Consider the following 11,138-nt stretch of genomic DNA (forward strand, 5'->3'; position numbering starts at 1 on the left):
TTATAGCATTTTTTAAATGTAGAGCAAATAAGTACAGTTGTAAAAATATGACATCTGCTTAATATTTATTTAATTTATGTAAAACACACACACACACACACACACGGACACGCACACAAACACAGTATATTAGAAGATAACGGTGAAAAGTGCTGACCTGTTGAAGACGACAAGTCTCTCCTTCTGCCCCCCCTCCATACTTTTACGTAAAATCACTGCACGTCATCCATGCTCTTGAGTACTTTCAAAGAAGTCTTCAGCTATCCATAAAGTTAAAAAAAAATAGTTTTCAAAAAAATAAGTAGTTGAAATAGTTTTAATTATTTAGTATTAATATAAAGCAGAATAATTCATGCAATGATCAAAATTCAAATAAACTCAAGGGATATGATATAAAAGGTACGATATATAAATTATATATAGTGTAATTTTATTAATGTTTTGGAGAAACCACTTAATAAGTGCCTGTATAAAACAAATCTGTGTACTAAACTTAGTCTCTGTTTATTATTACAGTACAGGTTTTGATAATACTATTATTAAGGATTATTTTATATCATATTTCATTACTCAAAATGTAGAGACCATCATAGGGATAATTACGAATTTTATTAACCTGGTGTATTGATTAAATCAACCAATTTAATTTAGTACACCCTTACGGCGAAGGTTATTTAAATGAAAGACTTCTAAGAATATAGTATTAATATTAAATTGCCCTTTTCTTCCCATGAAAATCTTTTCTTGAACATGAAAATCATGACGGCATCGATAAACGTTTTACTTTAATAATAGAAAGAGATTAATCACGCATGCTTCAACTTTTAATAAGATAAGATGTTATGTTGATGATCATACTATATATTTCATTGGTACTTATAGTTACACTTTCGACAACGAATGTGACTTTCTAATAAAGTATGGTTTTGGTTTTCAAGTAATCCCTTATTTTAATATTCCAAATGTATTACCTTACATAAACTAAAACCTAAAACTAAAACATAAACAGGAACGAAGGAATACTGCCTAGTGGCTACTCTAGACATTAGAAACGCCTTCGACTCCGCCAATTAGGACTGCATTAAGCAGGCAGAATGAACATGTCAGGATACCTGCGGAGGATAGTTGCAAGATACGGACAGAGTCCTGAAATACGAAACGAAGAATGGTCAAAAGGAGTATGATATTACAGGAGGAATACCTCAGGGTTCTGTTCTTGGTCCACTTTTGTGGAATATCATGTATGACGGATTGCTGAGAATCCAAATATCAAGAAGGCTAAACTTATTGCGTATGCGGATGACGTAGCTATAGTGATCGTTGTCAAGCATCTTGATGAGATGAAACACCTATTCAACGTCACTGTCGAGCAAATTGACTTGCGGATGAATACGGTGAACTTAGAACTAGCCAAGCACAAGACCGAGGCGATGCTCATCACCAGCAGAAGGAAAGTAGAGTCCATTAGGCTGAATGTCGAGGATCAAGAAATCAGATCGCAACCATTTATCCGATTTCTGGGAGTTATGCTTGATGCCCGGCTCATCTTAAAGCAGCATGTCGAACACATTAGTCCCAAAGCGGCAGTAGTGAGAGCCAGCCTAGCACGACTTATGCCCAATGTCGGAGGTCTAAAGCAAAGCAGAAGGCTACTGCTATCATCGGTAGTCAAATCAGTGCTCACCTACGGGATACCCATTTGGGCAGTCGCACTAAAACCCCAAGCATCATGGCTTGACCAATATACCAGCAGAGTGCTCTTAGAGTGACCAGTGCTTCAGCACAGTATCTGAGGAAGCAGTGTGTGTCATTTCTGGAATTCTACCTCTCAGAGTCCTAGCCGAGGAAAGAGAAAACCTATACCAACGAAAGAGGTCAACCACACTGAGCCCTGAGGAACTCAGGACAGAAGAACGACAGAGCAGCATCGCACGAAGGCAACACACAGTGGGATGCCAAAGTAAGGGGAAGATTGACACACCGTCTCATACAAGGATCGGTGTTTGGCTGAACCGAAACCACGGGAGATCAATTACTATCGCACACAGATGTTGTCAGGGCACGGATACTTCCGGGAGTATCTTCACCGCTTCAAGCACGATGATTCCACGGAGTGCCCGACCTGCCCAGGAGTCCCAGAAGATGCACAGCACGTATTCTCTGTTTGCCCTTGCTTCAGATCCCAGCGTGACTAATTGGAGAGTGTCCTCAATCAGAAAGTCCAACCAGATACAATAGTAGAAGTAATGCTGTCAACAAAAGCTGCCTGAAACGCCACAAGCACCTTTGCTGCAGAAGTCCTCACAAACCTGCGTTCGATAGAAAGGAAAAGAGCAAAAGCCAGAAACTAGAAGAACGGTGAAAGGGAGACGTTATTTTACTAGAAGAAAGAGCAGTAGCTGTATACTCCTCCCCTGTGAAGTAAAGTCTAACGTAGGGCATCAGAGTCCAGAGAAAGGGGAAAAATGTTTTAGCCTGCAGTAACTGTTAACAGTAATGATCATATGTACTGTAACAACAGTGATCGTACGTGAGTTGTTAACATGTTGAGTCCGACATATCCAGGTATTGCACCTAGCCTGTCGAAGAAGTCAATGTCTTTCCGTGACCGCTATAAATAAACATACACTAAAACCAATACACTGCTATTGATTACAACTTTAGATTAGATATCTCTGTGGGCATAACAGTATTTCAGATTTTAATATAGTTCACATGGGGTAAAACTACTCATTTGCTACTATTAAGGCGCAATACTTACACAAATTTGTTTACTTAGCTCTCATATGTCCATTCTTCTTTTTAAGAGTAATACATAGTTTGCTATGGGTGCCTCAGTTATATTCTTCTAGGCAGCTGATATATGGAGTAAAAAATCACAAAAAAGCCATATGTGCCACTTGCAAACTTATTACTGATATTTGACATTGTAATACAGTTTTAAAATCTAACTAATAATTTTATATTATGCTAAAATGTATTTTACGATATTTTCTCCAATAACTAACCAAATTAAAGTGATATATTGTGGGAAAATGTAATTCTTGCGTCACCCATGCGTGTCTAACTCCGTTATGTGAACAAAGTTTTCTCTCACAGCGGGAAATTATTTCACACATGGGCTGATCCTATGAACTGAATTTATCACACAGCACACATTTTGATGTATTTCTGTAAATTTCTGTTTTGAAAGTCGATAGTGGTTTCATTAGGAGAACTAGTTTTATTATTGAAGGATTAATCACGCTTGTCAAGTTATAAATATATATGCACTTTAAATAATCATAGGAAACTTCGCATGATGTCGTATGAATAAAATAATTAACAAAACTGTATTTTGTATTCACATTACTGTCCTGGTCGTATTTCCCAATCTTTGTTTAATTCTGACTGTCTATTTACAGGAGAAAAAATACGATAAATAATTTTAGCAAATTTTCTCCTCGGACCAAAGGGAAGAAACACATGGGGTGGAGATGTCTGAGTTTTTATTAATAAGTACTATAAAGTTTACTTGCAAGTTTAATAGTGGGAATAAAACACGCAATAATTCTGAATCTTAAATAAAAATATGCTTTTCCCCCTTTGGTGCCTAAATAAATTAAGAATGAATTTAAATTTTGTGTGGGGCTCGTGGTTCCAATGTTCTTTAGAACATCGACTTCGAAACTCAATCATTTCTCAAACATAAAAATTTACTTTACTTAAACATTGTTGTCTACTCGTTTCCTTTTTTCTTTAAGGAGAAGCCTTATTCTCCTTTTACGCCTTATTCTGTCCGTCCTCATAGGCCACTGGCCTAACGCACATACTACAGAGTCTGTATAATTGGCTCGACACTTTACTTGTAGTGCTAAAAAGAATAATAAGAAAAAGTAAATTCTAGAAAGAAATAATTCAAAGTAGAATTATCGGAGGGAAATAATTAAAAGTAAAATGATCGGAGAGAAAGAATTCAAAGTAGAATTCTCGGAGGTAGAACTCGCCTTTAATAGAAGCGCGACGGAATTTGCCAGTTACAGTGACAATAGTTAGATGGTAATCACCGTAGCTTATATCCATTTTAAATCTGGTAAATATAACACCATAACAGATCATTTACTTTACTATTTACAAATTTGCTTTTTAGTACATTTTAATTAGATCTCTGACATGAAAGGGCTAATTAATAATACAAAAATCTTAATTTTCCTTACAGACAAGGCACATGAAATCCTTCTCGGTAACAGGTTTTTAGCTACAAAGTTCAAAAGAGAAAAGATTACTACGCGTGCCAATCATTACCGCCAAAAAATTAGATCCAATAAATTTTTATATCCTAAACCATAACGAATAACACGGTTGCGAATATATAACACGCTTGGGCGTCGCAACTACCATTGTTTTCCACATTTTCCACAGTATATCACTTGCATTTGAATGGTTATTGGGGAAAATATTGTATGACACATTTCAGTGTAATATGAAATTATTTTCAGATTTTAAGTCTGTTTTACAATGTTAAATAACAGTAATAGGTTTGCACGTGACACCGTAGATATTCAGCTTAAGGCTTGGCGTCCTTGGAGAATTTTGTACTCAATATTTCAGCTGCCTAGAAGAATATAACTGAAGCGCACATAACGGCCTATGTATTATTCTGAAAAAGAATAATGGACGTGTTTGTTTTAAGTTAATTTAACTTTATCAGGAAATGACCGTTATTTTGTTTGTATATGAAATATATTAAAAGCTCAAAAACTGTTAAACCTTTAAGCTTTAAAGGGACAGAGATGTCCCTCTGTTAAGAGTTAGAGATGTCCCTCTGTTAAGAGACAGTGATATGTCTCTTTTTAAAGTTATAACTAATATCAGTTAAGAGGTTATTGGTTTATACTTTTTGAAAATTATAATAATGGATTACTTGAAAACCGTAGTTTATTAGCACGTCACATCCGTTGTCCCAGGTGTAAATATAAGAAACAATGGACGATATGTAGTCGAAAAATTCTAATTTACCGACTCTATGTTGCTTTAAATTTTAAGAGAAATTTAGAAATCAGGCTAGTAGTAAATTCATAGACATACATACTCGTATGATATACTTCTTGAGATTTGTTCTAAAATCTCCTCAGAACGTCATTTGACTCTGACATCTGCTTGCTTCAGTTATAGGAAACAGAGATTCATCCGTAGTGATAGTCAGCTATTATCAACACTGCCAAGCCGTAACCATAAAGACTTAAAGCATATTCTCAGTGCCGTCTACCCCGGAGAGGGTGCTTGCCTCTACCACTAGTGATAAAGTGGAAACGAGTTTCAGTCTTCGATCCAACCACTACTAGTAACAGCGCTAGAATTTCTCTTTAGCAATTTCTATGAAACAGCTTTAAAGTAAAATGTCATTACGAATTTAACTACCTTTGCTTGAGTACTCCATAGCTATGGTAAACTCGAAAACAAAATAATAAGTTTCCTGACATGATCACCACCCATTCTTGGAAGTCGAGAAGAGCTGGTTGGGGAAGAATCTTAAAATTAAGTTTTTACACTGAAGTAAAATTTACAGTGATAAATAGTTTTAAAATAGAACACAGGGTTCATTGACAGGATTAATAAATAAGCCTGTGGCTTTAGTGCTTATTTTAAAGTTGTCTATTATATTTATGTTAGTGATAATATTTATTACATAGTTTTTAAAGTGATAATATGCGTCATATTGAATATTGTTATTTTTTTGGCGTTTAATAACTTTTTATATTACATTGATGTAGTAACTTGAATATAAAGTATTTCCCAGAACTCCCTACTAATGTTTCAAAGTATTATTCCTGGACAAAATACAAACAGAAATATCATATTAAAATATTATATTTATAAAATATGGGTATTTACACAGAAATTGAGATGAATAATTTTTTTTTTTTACTGTAACAGAGTTACAAGACAATTATGAATTAAAAGACCTATTTCGCAGCATTCAACAATCGGTGTTTCTACAGTCCGTTTAATCACAAATCCATAATCATGTGAGTAGTTTTATCCTCAAATTCGAGTTCGTAATTTATTCAAAAAAACATGGATTTATTAATAATGTTATTTAAATAAAGGATTCAATTTTATATATTACAAATATTTTATTTTCTTATGTTGTAATCAAAAGAAACCAATTTTTTTGAAATAGTTAAATATATTATGACTAAAGTTCAACAATGTATGTTATAATCAGCTGATTATAGCTGCTAAAATTAAATCAGCTGATTGTTGTGGCTCACAAACATTTCTGTCCAATGAATTATAATAATGGAACGCGCTCTGGGCCGGAGAAACCGAGCCAAAATCCTGGGCTGCGTTCCGAGTCTGCAGGCGCTGGAAATGGGCAAGAACTCACTCCGCCCATATGGCAGGCATTATAGTAATGATCTAACATCACTTTAAAAACGCCTACTAGACTTAATACAATTGTTATATACTACAATTTATTTATTATTACAAATTTTAGTAGCTGCTTTTTACCGTGGATTTTTGTTTTTAGTTAAAAAACTGATTTTTGTACAATATAAAAATAACTAAAATGTTGACTTTTATTTTTCTTACAAAGTCAGAAACAAAGATTACAGGCATTAAAATATTTCCCAGATGAAAAAACAACTTTTTTTATTGACAGTATTTTATTCAAAGTAAACTACATAATATTTACAAACATGACGCACTTAATCTACGTGTTAGAAAATAAAATTATTTTGAACAATTTTTGCCTTATTCCTAAGTTGGATTTTTTTATAGTGTCAAAAGTTTTCTGTTTTTTTCGATGTGATGAGATATTATTTTAAAAAATAATTTGGTCACAGTTTTCATTAAAAATAGCTCTTGGCTTCCAGTGAATTCGTCATTAGTTAAATGCCCCTTGAAAACACTACCAGTAGGCTAAACTAGTTACAAACTTTCAATGTCAATTTAGAAGTGGTCCCATTTGTTTGAGATAACTAGAGCAAATAACAATATTTTACAATTTTAAATACATCATCACTTGATCTACATTGGCATGGAGTACAGAACTCGGTGAGTTCTTGCCCACTTTAAGCGCCTGCAAATCCATGGATACAACAGTAACGCACAGCTGTGTGCGACCGGAAAACACAACATGTGGCTTTATGGGCAGTGCGTCTTACAGTAGTATAGTTCGTTGTTTCTGTCACATAACCAAAGTGGATATTGTTTAGTATTTGGAGAAAGCGCATGTTTTATGAAACTCCATTATTTATGAAACGATTGTCTTGAACTTGGCTTTATTGGATTTGTAATTAAATTGCCTATCGAAAATGTAATAAATTTGACTTTTTCATCATACGACGTATTTAAGATATTTATGCTTAAAGATTTAGGAAGCCGCCATTTTCAAAAATAAAGGTTCTAAAAATTTAAATAACGAAAACACTAATTTAAAATACGAACTTTAATCTACAACCTTGTTTTATATCGATCATACTAAAAATAAATCTGTATTTCCAATTAATACCTGAATTCACACCATCGGATTTAAATAAAACAGCTGTTTTCAGTAACATAACCGTAAAAGGGTTTTACTCTTTACGGCATTTCTTATAATAAGTGCGATAAAAATTTATCTCACCTTGTACGATGCAGTTCTGGATGGCAAACTATGTTTTTTTGTCACACCCTGTACATGTATAACTAAGTGAAAAACACCTTTTTAAAGAGCCAGAGCTACGGCTGTCAAGCCCTGTATACCATTCAACCAGAATGTTAGCTTTTTTTAAATAATTTATATAACAAAAATTGTTATGTTAACAGTTTTCCAACTCTCAAGTTTTCCCTCTATAAAAGTTGGCTGACCAATAAAGCCAATTGGTCAGATATCTCGAGAATAAATTGTGATATATATATATATATAATATATATATATATATATATATATATATATATATATATAAATTTCAATAAACATTGAATCGCAAAAAGTACTTGCTCCGCCGGGAGTCGAAACGGATCTCTCACTTGCCGGGTGAATGTGCATATATATATATATATATATTAGAAATTGTATACATTTTTTATTCATCACTTAGGATTATGATTCAAAATTTCTCGTCTTTATCTCAGTACATCTATCCGTCTATCTACTCTTCTGTCTGTATGTCTACCCCTGTATTTGTCCGTCCGACTGTCTGTCCGACGGCTATCTACCCTTGCGTTTGTCTGTCTGTCTATCTACCCTTGTGTCTTGTATTCCATTTATCTACCCATTGCGGTCTGTAAATCTTGTTTTTGTCTATTCGTCTATCTACCCTTGTGTCTGAACGTTCGTATATCTTACATTGTGTCTGTCTGTCTATCTACCCTTGTGTCTGTACGTTCGTATATCTTACATTGTGTGTGTCCCTGTCTATCTACCCTTGTGTCTGTACGTTCGTATATCTTACATTGTGTGTGTCTGTCTATCTACCCTTTTTGTCTGTACGTTCGTATATCTTACATTGTGTCTGTCTGTCTATCTACCCTTGTGTCTGTACGATCGTATATCTTACATTGTGTCTGTCTGTCTATCTACCCTTGTGTCTGTACGTTCGTATATCTTACATTGTGTCTGTCTGTCTATCTACCCTTGTGTCTGTACGTTCGTATATCTTACATTGTGTGTGTCTGTCTAATCTACCCTTGTGTCTGTACGTTCGTATATCTTACATTCTGTCTGTCTGTCTATCTACCCTTGTGTCTGTACGTTCTTATATCTTACATTTGTGTCTGTCTGTCTATCTACCCTTGTGTTTTAAAGTACAAGTAAAACAATTTTACAGGCCATGTAGCTTTTATATTAGATTACAAAACATTTACACACCTAAATTAATACAATAATACTAAATTTATAGGTAATAAATGCATTCAGGAAAAACTATTCTATGTGTAAAAACTATTTTTTTAATAGAACATGGTTATTAAATTTTTTATGTACAATTCCAGAAGTATTTTACTTGCAAATTGTGGTTTCAAAGTACTTGTATATTTATTAACTACTGACCACATTGTAAAAAGGATTAGCATAGCATAATTGTATTATTTAAGAAGCAAAAGTAAAAACTGCAATGTGTTAACTGCAAAGTAAGTATAAGTAACTATACTTCCGGTAATTATATTGGCAGTTGCGATAAACTTAACAATTATACTTTCTACTGAATTGTAACGGTTGACAAGAAAAAAGTAAGGTTGTGAGTCTCATGAAATATTCAACAAAAATGGTTTGAAAGTCAATGCTCCTTGATGTGTTTGTATTGGATTATTGCACTTGATCTAGGGGGTATTTGTTAGTGGAAGTGCAGAATTTCATCACTCTTAGAGAGTGTGCTAGTCTTGGAGAGAAGATTGGAGTGATTTACACCCAAAAAAAATAATATTATTTATTATTAAACATATAAGAAAAAGATTGCTCTCCAGTAATACTTGTCTCTAGTAAGAGGGGGTATAAATTAAATAAACAACTGTTTTTATACTTACCTATGCTCTTACATAGGTGAGTTCTTCTTAGTTTGATGATACAAGAGAACATAAGAATTTTCTGTTGTTTACTGTAGTTTAATATTGTAATATCAACGAGCTAACAATAGCTTCCACACTTCCCTATGCTCTTACATAGGTGAGTTCTTCTTAGTTTGATGATACAAGAGAACGTAAGAATTTTCTGTTGTTTACTGTAGTTTAATATTGTAATATCAACGAGCTAACAATAGCTTCCACACTTCCCTATGCTCTTACATAGGTGAGTTCTTCTTAGTTTGATGATACAAGAGAACATAAGAATTTTCTGTTGTTTACTGTAGTTTAATATTGTAATATCAACAAGCTAACAATAGCTTCCACACTTCCCTATACTCTTACATAGGTGAGTTCTTCTTAGTTTGATGATACAAGAGAACATAAGAATTTTCTGTTGTTTACTGTAGTTTAATATCGTAATATCAACGAGCTAACAATAGCTTCCACAGTACACTGACCGGATGCAGCGTCCACTTCACGCTTCTCTCGATGGACAGACCACGCCATGTCAAACGGCCAATAGGAGACGATCCGCTTATCTGACGTCAGGGATGAAAGACCAAGTCACGCCATTTTAAGTCAGGAACCACAACATTAAGCTAGAATAATTAGTTAAACAGCAAAACAACAAGGAATTCATTAGCCTCAATAATACCCTTGAAGATATAAGAGACAACTATTACGAGTGTAATGGCTAATTAGCCTGTAATAAGCTATTGATAGGTTAGAATATTTCAATGAGATACACAGTTGAAATAAACAAGTTTCTCTCCGTGTTGTCTAATTTAAACATAAAGATTTAATATCACTAAGGGGTTCAATTATAATAGCTTTTTGTGCAATCAACCATACTTTACCAGGGTGTCGTTAAGATAACGTTCTAAAACTTTCAAGAGCTACCAATGCGCAGGCACTATGCGTGATCTGACGTACTTATACCTCCTACTTTTTGTTTAGAAAAAGTTAGAATAAAGGATATTGGTAAGTAATTGGACGCTTGAGCGTTACAACCCTGCTTGACCAACTTAAACGTTTGCCAACTTTTGCCTAACGTGCATAGTAAATTACCATTGGAATTTCCATTGTGATAATTTCTTATCACAAGGAGTAATAAAAAAGTATCCCTACCAAAAACCGACTTTATCAGTTTAAGATGACAACTAATCCTCCCACAGTTTTTATAAGTAGGATATGCATTAATGTTGTTAACAATATTATTCCTATAACTATCCTTTATAACAATACCACACTAATTCTGTAAAAGATAGTGATGATTTTGTTTGCAACATTGATCAGAGTTGGATTATTTAAAAGTCATTATGCAGAGGAAGAATACCACAGTGACATTTATGTTGTGAAAACCCATATTAAAAATACTAATGCTTCCTGTTTCCTGACCTTTACCACCATTGTACCGCTTTAAATAAATGTAATATAGTTGGACTGATAAAATATCCGGTTTAAAAACCGGTTGTATTGGCAGCCAGCATGACTTTAGATAATGTTAATCCTAAGACACTTTTAAAACCTTATTTTTGGTCACAGAACTGTGGGAGATACAACAATTTTAAACATAATATTAATCCCCATCTAAATTAATTTTTCAA

This window comes from Homalodisca vitripennis, chromosome 4 (genome assembly GCF_021130785.1).
Source record: "Homalodisca vitripennis isolate AUS2020 chromosome 4, UT_GWSS_2.1, whole genome shotgun sequence".
Lineage (NCBI taxonomy): Eukaryota > Metazoa > Arthropoda > Insecta > Hemiptera > Cicadellidae > Homalodisca > Homalodisca vitripennis.